This window comes from Mesocricetus auratus, unplaced genomic scaffold, assembly GCF_017639785.1.
Source record: "Mesocricetus auratus isolate SY011 unplaced genomic scaffold, BCM_Maur_2.0 Super-Scaffold_100019, whole genome shotgun sequence".
NCBI classification, from domain to species: domain Eukaryota; kingdom Metazoa; phylum Chordata; class Mammalia; order Rodentia; family Cricetidae; genus Mesocricetus; species Mesocricetus auratus.
The window spans coordinates 1,920,501-1,929,141 of record NW_024429200.1 but is presented as its reverse complement, the minus strand read 5'-3'; the positions used below and the strand labels follow the sequence as shown (position 1 = coordinate 1,929,141).

General features: G+C 45.8%; 1 long non-coding RNA gene across 1 annotated transcript; it reads left to right on the top strand.

The window, feature by feature from the left end:
• The first annotated feature begins 933 nt into the window (after nucleotides 1–933).
• LOC110339239 lies at nucleotides 934–3,038 on the top strand. The gene is made up of 3 exons (XR_002381350.2): nucleotides 934–1,219; nucleotides 1,316–1,416; nucleotides 1,884–3,038. It is a non-coding gene; the product is annotated as an uncharacterized LOC110339239 (long non-coding RNA).
• The last annotated feature ends 5,603 nt before the right edge of the window (nucleotides 3,039–8,641 follow it).

The window sequence follows — 8,641 nt, the reverse complement described above, 5'->3', positions numbered from 1 at the left end:
GTGCCTGTCTCTTTTTCTATCTTTTCACGCATTCTTTATTTCATCTACTCCTCTTTTCTCTTTTGATTCTGTTTCCTAACAAATCATAATATAGCCAATTTTGTTTTTTTTTTTACTATTGTTTTATTAGTCTTTTTTCTCAGTTATTCTTAAGAAATTCATTTGCATTTCCACTTTCAACTTTAACTTGGTTTCAATGATCTCTTTGTAAGAGAGCTGGTATTTAATAATGACAGTTCACTGACAAATATCACACCCACAGGGGATTTTGAAAGAGTAGATAGTGCATTCAAATGAAGAATCATAGCAGCTACAGCTTTAAGGGCAAAGGGTAGACCAGACCAGAGACTTGGCAGGGCAAAGGGGACATGACTGTTAGACAGACATGCGTGCAGCCTTAGAGGGACTTGCACGGACAAGGCCGGGATGACAGGGAAACGTCACTCATTTTCTGTTTCTGTTTACAGAAGAAAAACAATCAGACACCCCGGTGGGGGTGGGGCTGAGGTGATGCCCAAGAGCACTCAGCTGAAAGGAGTTAGTTAGGAAGAACGAAACTTGAAAGTGCACGAGAGAGAAGCCTCGAGGAAGGTGCAGGGAGGCAGGGCGGTTTTGCTGGAGATGGCAGGAATGGCAGACTGGGCTGATTTGTCCCTAGGAAGTAGTTCTGAGAGGTAATCAGGCTCTGCAGAGGACCTCCTGTGATAACAGGCGGGCAGGCAGGAGCTCCTTGCCTACACGCAGCTCGGCTGAACTTGAATAAACACGGGGAGTTTGGAAGAACATAGCAAGAGGAGGTGGCTAGGGCTAGTGGTGTACAAGGCCATCAGGTCCTGCTAAGTCAACCTGGCTCGGGGACCGAGCCTGAACATCAATGTGTATTGTGTTTGTATTGTGAATTTCCCTCCTACTGACATGAGCCTGCCCTATGGGGCAGGCCCTAGAGGGGTTGACCCCCATGGCAGAGGACTGTTGGGCTGACACTGATCTAAAGTTGCTAGTGGCCTCTTAAATGCCAATCCAGCGACCTTCCTCAGCTCTCCCACCACTGGGACTCTTAGGCAGACCACAGCTAGACTCTGTCATTCCTCTTCAGTCTCTCTCCTCTCTATGCAAAGTGTTTCCAATTTTCCTTCAGCTTTCCTGGTCATTTCCTTCGCGAAGAGCACCGTCATGACACGGATACCTGTGGTCCTCAGGGAGCACAGGCATATGAATGGTAAGGAGTGCGTTTGGGGGCAGGGGGATGGAACATCTTCGGCCAGCCTGGGGATTCTGGCAAAGGACAGCAATATGGAAAAGTCTGTGCATCTAGGATCTACACAAAATGAGATCACCGCCAGAGGCTGTGGTGGAGGAGGATACTGGGGAGACTATGCCAAACTGAGGAACCTGTACTTTATCCGATTGCACCAGGTATGGTTAGAAAATGAGTTGGATTCTGAACGGACTGAGTTCAAGGTTTCTGAGACATCCGGACAGGGCTGCTCCGCTGAAGTTGGGCGTTAGAGCTTGGAGTTCTCTAGCCAAGAGATTTCAATGGAGATGGGCTGTTTTGAGTCATATGTGTATAATATGACGCTAATCCACTATCCATGGGTGGGGGTCGCACAGGGAGGTAGTTGTGTTTCTCAAAGTGGGGTCCTTAAGCCACAGGCATCAAAACCCTGCGGGAGACAGCTAGAGGTGCAGGATCTAGACCAAGCACCTAATCTACCTTGATTAGCATTTATTCCCTCTGGGGTAGATGTACATAGTGATCTTCTGTAACCACTTGGTCTGAGGGGAGGCTTTCCCTCTTAGCTCCTGATGGCCTACTTCTAGCTTAGCTCTCCCTGCTCTGTTGGCTCTCTCTCGACAAGCTCTTTGTCTATGCCTTTCAGGCGGATCTTGGCATTGATGGGTGTTCCTAGATCTGGTCCCACATTCCCAACAGCCTTCTAGAAGCTGCTACCAAATGGAACTCATCTGCTCTTCTTGGAGAAACACCATCCTCCTGTGCTTCCACAACCCGCTCAAGTCTGGACTAATTCTCACCGTTTCTCTTCTCACAGCCCCTCCCATTAGTTCACGCCCCCCTCTCCTAGGCTGCCAGTGCCCAGTGAGCCTGGTTTCACCAGGCACCCCGGCTTCACCAGACACCCCGGCTTCACCAGACACCCCGGCTTCACCAGACACCCCGGCTTCACCAGACACCCCGGCTTCACCAGACACCCCGGCTTCACCAGACACCCCAGCTTCACCAGGCACCCCGGCTTCACCAGGCACCCCGGCTTCACAGGCACCCTGGCTTCACCAGACATCCTGGCTTCACCAGTCAGCCCCACATCACCAGACACCCCGGCTTCACCAGGCACCCCGGCTTCACCAGACACCCCGGCTCCAGTCTTTTTCTTGAATGCATGTAGCCTGATGATAAAACTGTCTTCCTGCAGCCACACCATTGCTCAGAGTCGCTGAGTCATTGCTACCTACAAGTAACCCTTAATCACCTTGACCAGACAGTAGACTCGAGTTGTCATCTGCCCCAAACCAACCTTCCAGTCTCGTCCCCCACTCTTGTCCCACCGCATCCTGAGTGGTGGCCTCACCCTTTAGTCCCTGCTCACCCTGCCTTCTGTCTTCTCCATCCTTTCAGACCCAGCTAAGGTGCTTTCAGGAAGCCCTGCCTGACACCCCCACCTGGTATTCAGGTATTCCCTTCGCTCTACCACCCCACACAGGATTAAGATTCTTTGTTCCATTTTTTAAAAATACTTTATCCTCCCCTCTCTGGAAACAGCTGAACAAGAATGGAACACGGGAAATGTATGTCTCAACTCTATTGCTCCCAACCAGATGATGATATAGAGTTTATCTAAGCCTCAGTTTCCTCATCTGTGGAATAGGATAATGATGCCTGCATCACCGGTAGAAATTAGCAGAGCACACAGGCGTTTCCAGCAAGTGAAGCACTGTAGTGTCAGATACGGAGGAAGGGCTTCACAGGCACAGCGACTGGTGAAGAAGGATGTTTCTGAGAATCTCTAAAGTGTGACCTGGGAATACACATGTAAGTGATCAATGTAAGGAAGAATTTAGTCTGGGGATCACTTATTTTTAGTTTAGCTAAGATTCATATATTTCCCCAGCTTAAAGTTTCAGGATTCTTTTTGCTTCGATTCCTGGAGCTTTCACTCTATGGAGCAGACCCATTAGGTATGCAAGTTGGGTTTTATTTGAACAGCAATGTGCCTGCCCCAGGAGTGATAGTCTTAAGTCAATTTGTGGAAAAGCAACCACGTTCCAGTGGTGACTGCATGGTGGCCTGTTCTAGCCGAGGAGGTAAAGGTGAAATTCGGAGCTACTGGGAAGTGTTTTACTTTTTATAAGAACATTCCATAGGAAGAGAACACACACACACACACACACACACACACACACACACACACACACACCACTCCTTCAGCCCGTCACAGTAGCATGGGATACTTGAAGTTGCTGCTGGAGGCTTGAGGAGTCAGAGAGAGGTGGGCTGAGGAGGGGAGCCAACCTTGAAAGCCTTGGCCTCTGATCTGACTGACAGAAGAGACCTCCCCACGAACACAGCCGTCACAAGAGGAGCCATCCTCACAGCTAATAGCATCTTAATTTATTTAAGAAATCAATTTTTGTCATTTCTTGATAGTATTTTTATCACAGTTGACATGTAGCTCTTTAAAAATATTTCTACAGCTTCAAAGTGTAAAAAATTTTTTTTTAAGAAACAAAGGATCCTTTGTCACAGAATCCTGAGGATTTTCACTGTGTGTGTGAGATGAATTGGAATTTTAAAATAATTTGCAATATGGCAATATCTTCCATTCACATTCCATTTGCCCTGGGTGGTACTTAATCAGCAGTCGGAGTTGCCAATTTGCTTATCTTTTCTTTAGGAGACAGACACTGCTGGCTGATTTGAGCTAGTTTATTTTATCTCCTTGAGTCGGATGCTTAAATAGAAAACAGAACAACAAAAGATCTCTCTTTCTCTCTCTTTCTCTCTCTGTCTCTCTTTCTCTTTCTCTTTCTCTCTCTCTCTCTCCATCTCTCTCCCCAACACACACACACACACACACACACAGGCATGCACACATACACATGCACACACATGCACATGCATGTGCACACATGCGCACGCGCGTGCACACGCGCACACACACACTATTAGACCTTCTGACAGTATTTCATTGATTCCCCAAGTTGACTGCAAGTGGTAGTATACACCTGTAATCCCAGAACTCATGAGGCAGAGAAGAAAAATCAAGATTCTGAGCTAGGACCTGGGGTAGAGGGCAGTGACTCGGAGACAGAGTGCCTCAAATGATGTCTCAGGTTCAATTCCTAGTACTGCCTGCACCTCAAACCCCCCTTCCAAATTTGAGGCCAGTCTATGCTATGTAGAGAATTCCAAGCCAACCAAGACTATATAATGAGATCTTGTCTCAACAAAGCAAAAACAAGCCTTTGAATGTTAAGTACTTTGAGACTGGAGAGCAGTGGGAGGCTTTCAGGATGAAATAGGCTGGTAAACAACAAGATGTCAGCACTGCACACCTGACTCTGAGCATTAGACAGAGCCAGGCAATAGCTTGAGGATGGCCAAGGAGAGAATGTGCTAGAAACTTAGACCCATGGGGCTTACAGTGGTGCCTTCCCTGCCCACCCCAGTTAACGTTACAACCTGTTTTGTCACCCCTGCTATCCTCTACTTGAAGCCATTTTTCTTTTCCTACTGTTTGTAACCCTTGCTTTGTTTTGAGAGAATGGGTCTCGGATAGGAGCTAGTCTTGAACTCTGTGTAGCTTAGGATAACCTTGAGGTCCTGATCTTCCTGCCTCCACCACCTGAGCGCTGGGATTACAGGCTTCCAGGAGATGCTTATATATGAGGTAAATAAAAGGCATAGGGTTGCAAAAGAAAGTAAGTATATTGACACATAGTTACTAAGTATCCATTTACTGATACACTAAAGAACAAGTTCTAATCAGAAAGCCCAATGGCTACAAAGTAGCAATGAATAGAAATAATAGTCCAAGATATCTATAACAGCTGCCAAAAAGATAGAAAATACTGTGATTTCTGGTAACAATGTTACAATTGCTACTATTAGTATACTAGTAAACTGCTACATTCAGGCTTGAGGTTTTAAAATCAATGAAAATGAAAATGCCCCTGCCCCCGTCTATTCAAATTCACAGGACCCCTGATTGCTATCTCTGAGACAACTCTTGTGGATCTGGAACTCTAAGATAAGAATTCCCATTTTAAACTATAGTGGCACACACCTATAATCCCAGCATTTGAGAGCCTGGAGCAATAGGGTCACTTTGTGTTCAAGGCCAATCTGGGTTACATTGTGAATTCTAGGTCAGTCTAGGTTATGCAGAAAGATTCTCTATCAAAAAAAGATAAAAATCCTATTTTTTATTTATTTCCCTGGGGTTCCTCTGTTTTTGGTTGGTGTGTGTGTATGTGTGTGTGTGTGTTTGTTTTTTACATAGATTTGATAGTCTTCTAACACCATAAGTTATTTACATTTTTTATTGTTCCTATTAAGATAAGATGTAAGCTCCTTGCAGCATTTGGCTGTTTTGTTCACTGATGTGCGTCTAGAATAGCTCTGACATTTACTAAGGGCTTCCTCAATGCCAGTTTTGCAACAGTGGCCAGGCTGCACCAGTGTGGACAAGAAGGCAGGGCCTGGAGTTTACATGCTTCTTCTAGTTTCCTGCAATTTCCTGTCCCCTCCCCCAATATTCTCTAGCTCAAGAAGTATTTAAGATAGGGTAGATTAAGACCTTTGCCATCAGAAGTTTGTCAGTTACTAAGGATGTGATTTTTGGAGCTAGACTGATATAGGATTTTTTGTTTGTTTGTCTGTTTGGTTGATTGGTTGGGTTTCTCTGTGGCTTTGGAGGCTGTCCTGGAACTTGCTCTTGTAGACCAGGCTGGTCTCTAACTCACAGAGATCCGCCTGCCTCTGCCTCCCGAGTGCTGGGATTAAAGGCGTGTGCCACCAACGCCCGGGGTAGACTGACATAGTTAACATCTGCTTCCACAGCACAGTTGCCCTATGACTACATTTGCTAATTGTTCCGTGACTTGGTTTTTATTTTGTGTGCTGTGTCTCTGTTTTATTGTACAATTTCTGTTTCATTTATTAGTCAATCATGAGAGGGTTTACTACATGCCTGGTCTCTGTACTCGTGTTCCAGTGGGGAAAGAGACAAGGAAACACCAGTTACAGCCAAGATAGTATGATCAGGCTCTGATGAACCAAAGACAAGGCACAAGATTCGTGGGACTCCTAAGCCCCACCAAATTCAGTCTTAGCATACTGCCACAGTCAAGAAGAAAACTTCAAATACGTCCTCTCTATCTTTTATCTATCTGCCTATCTGTCTCTCTCTCCTTTTTTTCTCCACATCTCTCTTTTTTCTCCACATCTGGAACAACACCAAGGAGGATCTAAATTCACACTCCATGCCAAGAGTTAGAAAATCTCCTTTCTTCTGCCCCCAGCTATCCCAGGGCTTCTTAATGTGGATTAAATCAAACTCTTGCCTTCTTCCTAGGGGTGAAGGGTTAGGCAGGGTAAGGATTTCAGGGTTCTCTTTGGTGGTTAGTAGAGAAAAAGACTATAGCCACCCTCTTGCGCTGATTTTGCCCATGCCCAGGAGCACACAGGAGAGGGACATTGTAAAGGAAGTGACACAAAAAAGCCAACCCCTTAATGTTAGAAAAGAAGCATAATTAGCCCAGGAGCATATCTATGGAATGAGAGGTCACAGCCCTCACCTGAGGGGCATTCAGTCAGACAGGAGGCTGGTGAGAGAGGTCAAAGGGAGAGGGGGTGTCAGGGAGGTGTATCAGGCAAGGCCTGGTCAAACTGCATCAAAGAAGGGGGATTTGCTTAGAGATAATGGCAAGTTAAGGAGCCACAGATGAGCGGCTAGAAGCCTTTACTGGCTGCAGGGATGCCCACAGCAAGGAGGCAGTGGGAGTGAGGGGCAGTAGAAATTGCTGGGTCCAAGAGACAGTGTGTGTGTGTGTGTGTGTGTGTGTGTGTCTGTGTGTCTGTGTGTGTGTATACACACTCGAGCTAGAGGTCAACCTCATGTATTGTTCCTCAGGAGCTGTCCCTCTGGCTTTTGAGACAAGGTCTCTTACTGAACCTCAGAGCAGAGAAGTGTTATGAGCTTTATTTTATTTACTTTCATTATGGTTGTACATATGTAATATATGTGAATACAGGCAGGCACGCACATCACAGAATATGTATGAATGTCAGAGATCCATTTTTGAGAGTCAGTTCCCTCTTCTCCTTGTCCTCCTCCTCCTCCCAACCTTCTTTTTAGTTTTTTACAGAGTCTTGCTGTATAATGATGTGTGTGTATATCTGTATGTGTGTGCATCCGTGTGTGTGTGCGTGCGTGTGTGTATCTGTGTGTGTATCTGTGTGTGTGTGCATCCGTGTGTGTGCATCCGTGTGTGTGTGCGTGCGTGTGTGTATCTGTGTGTGCGTACATCCGTGCGTGCGTGTGTGTGTGTGTGTGTGTGTGTGTGTGTGTGTGTATACACATAAATATTTGTTCCTCTGAAGATAAGTATTTTTTCTCCCCAAAGTGGAGCAGGGTATCTGCATGTATCAAGATACAGTACACTCTTGAGAAACACACGATGCTGATTCCATTTATGGCAAGCTAATTCCTCACCCAATATTTATTGTATTAGCTTCTGGTATATCAAAGGTTACTCAGTATTCTACACCTAAATATTTGGATCCTAAAAGGATCTCTCTCTCTCTCTCTCTTCTCCCCACCTCCTTCCCTTCCTCTCTCCTCCCCACCCCCTACCAGTATATTATTAGTCTGATTTTAAGAAGAATCAATGTAAGTCTATGGCTTGAATGGAATGGATCAACTTGTCAGGTCCTTGGTAACTCTCAAAATAGATGTACCTAGACCTCAAAGCTGAGACCTGCCTTGATCCACCCCATGATCAATACACAGAGATTCTTCTAAAACCCAGCCCTTGGGAGGCCAAAAGAGCCAATGGGCCTCACCCACAGCCTGGCTGGTAGCTTATTTCCTGGCCACTTTCTTGTCTGTATTTCCCCTGTAGATCTCAGAAGTTAAAGACTGACTATTAGTCCAATTTCCTATGGAACTTGGTCCAGCATCTGGGTAGAGTTCATTACTAATAAAAACAAGCAAACAAACAGGTGTGCTGGTCCATATCTCTAATTCTAGAAGATGGAGACAGAAGAGCCAGAGTTCAAAGCCATCCTCAGCTACATAGTCAATTTGAGGCCAGGCTTGGATACATGAGATCCTGTTTTAAAATTAATAAATCAATCAATAGCCTGGGAAGATGGGTCAGAGGTAGAGGCACTTGTGAAAGCAAGAGAACCAGTGATGAAGTCCCACATAAAAGTGGGCAATGGCCACAAGTTCCTGTAACCTTAGCATCCCGGTGGTGGTTGGTGAGGAGAGATAGACAGGTCTCAAGAGCTTTTTGACCAACCAACCTAGCCAAAAGGTTGAGTTCAGTAGGAGGCCTTATCTGGACAACGAGGTGATGTAGAGGAAGATGCCCAAAGTCCTCCTCTGATCTCTGA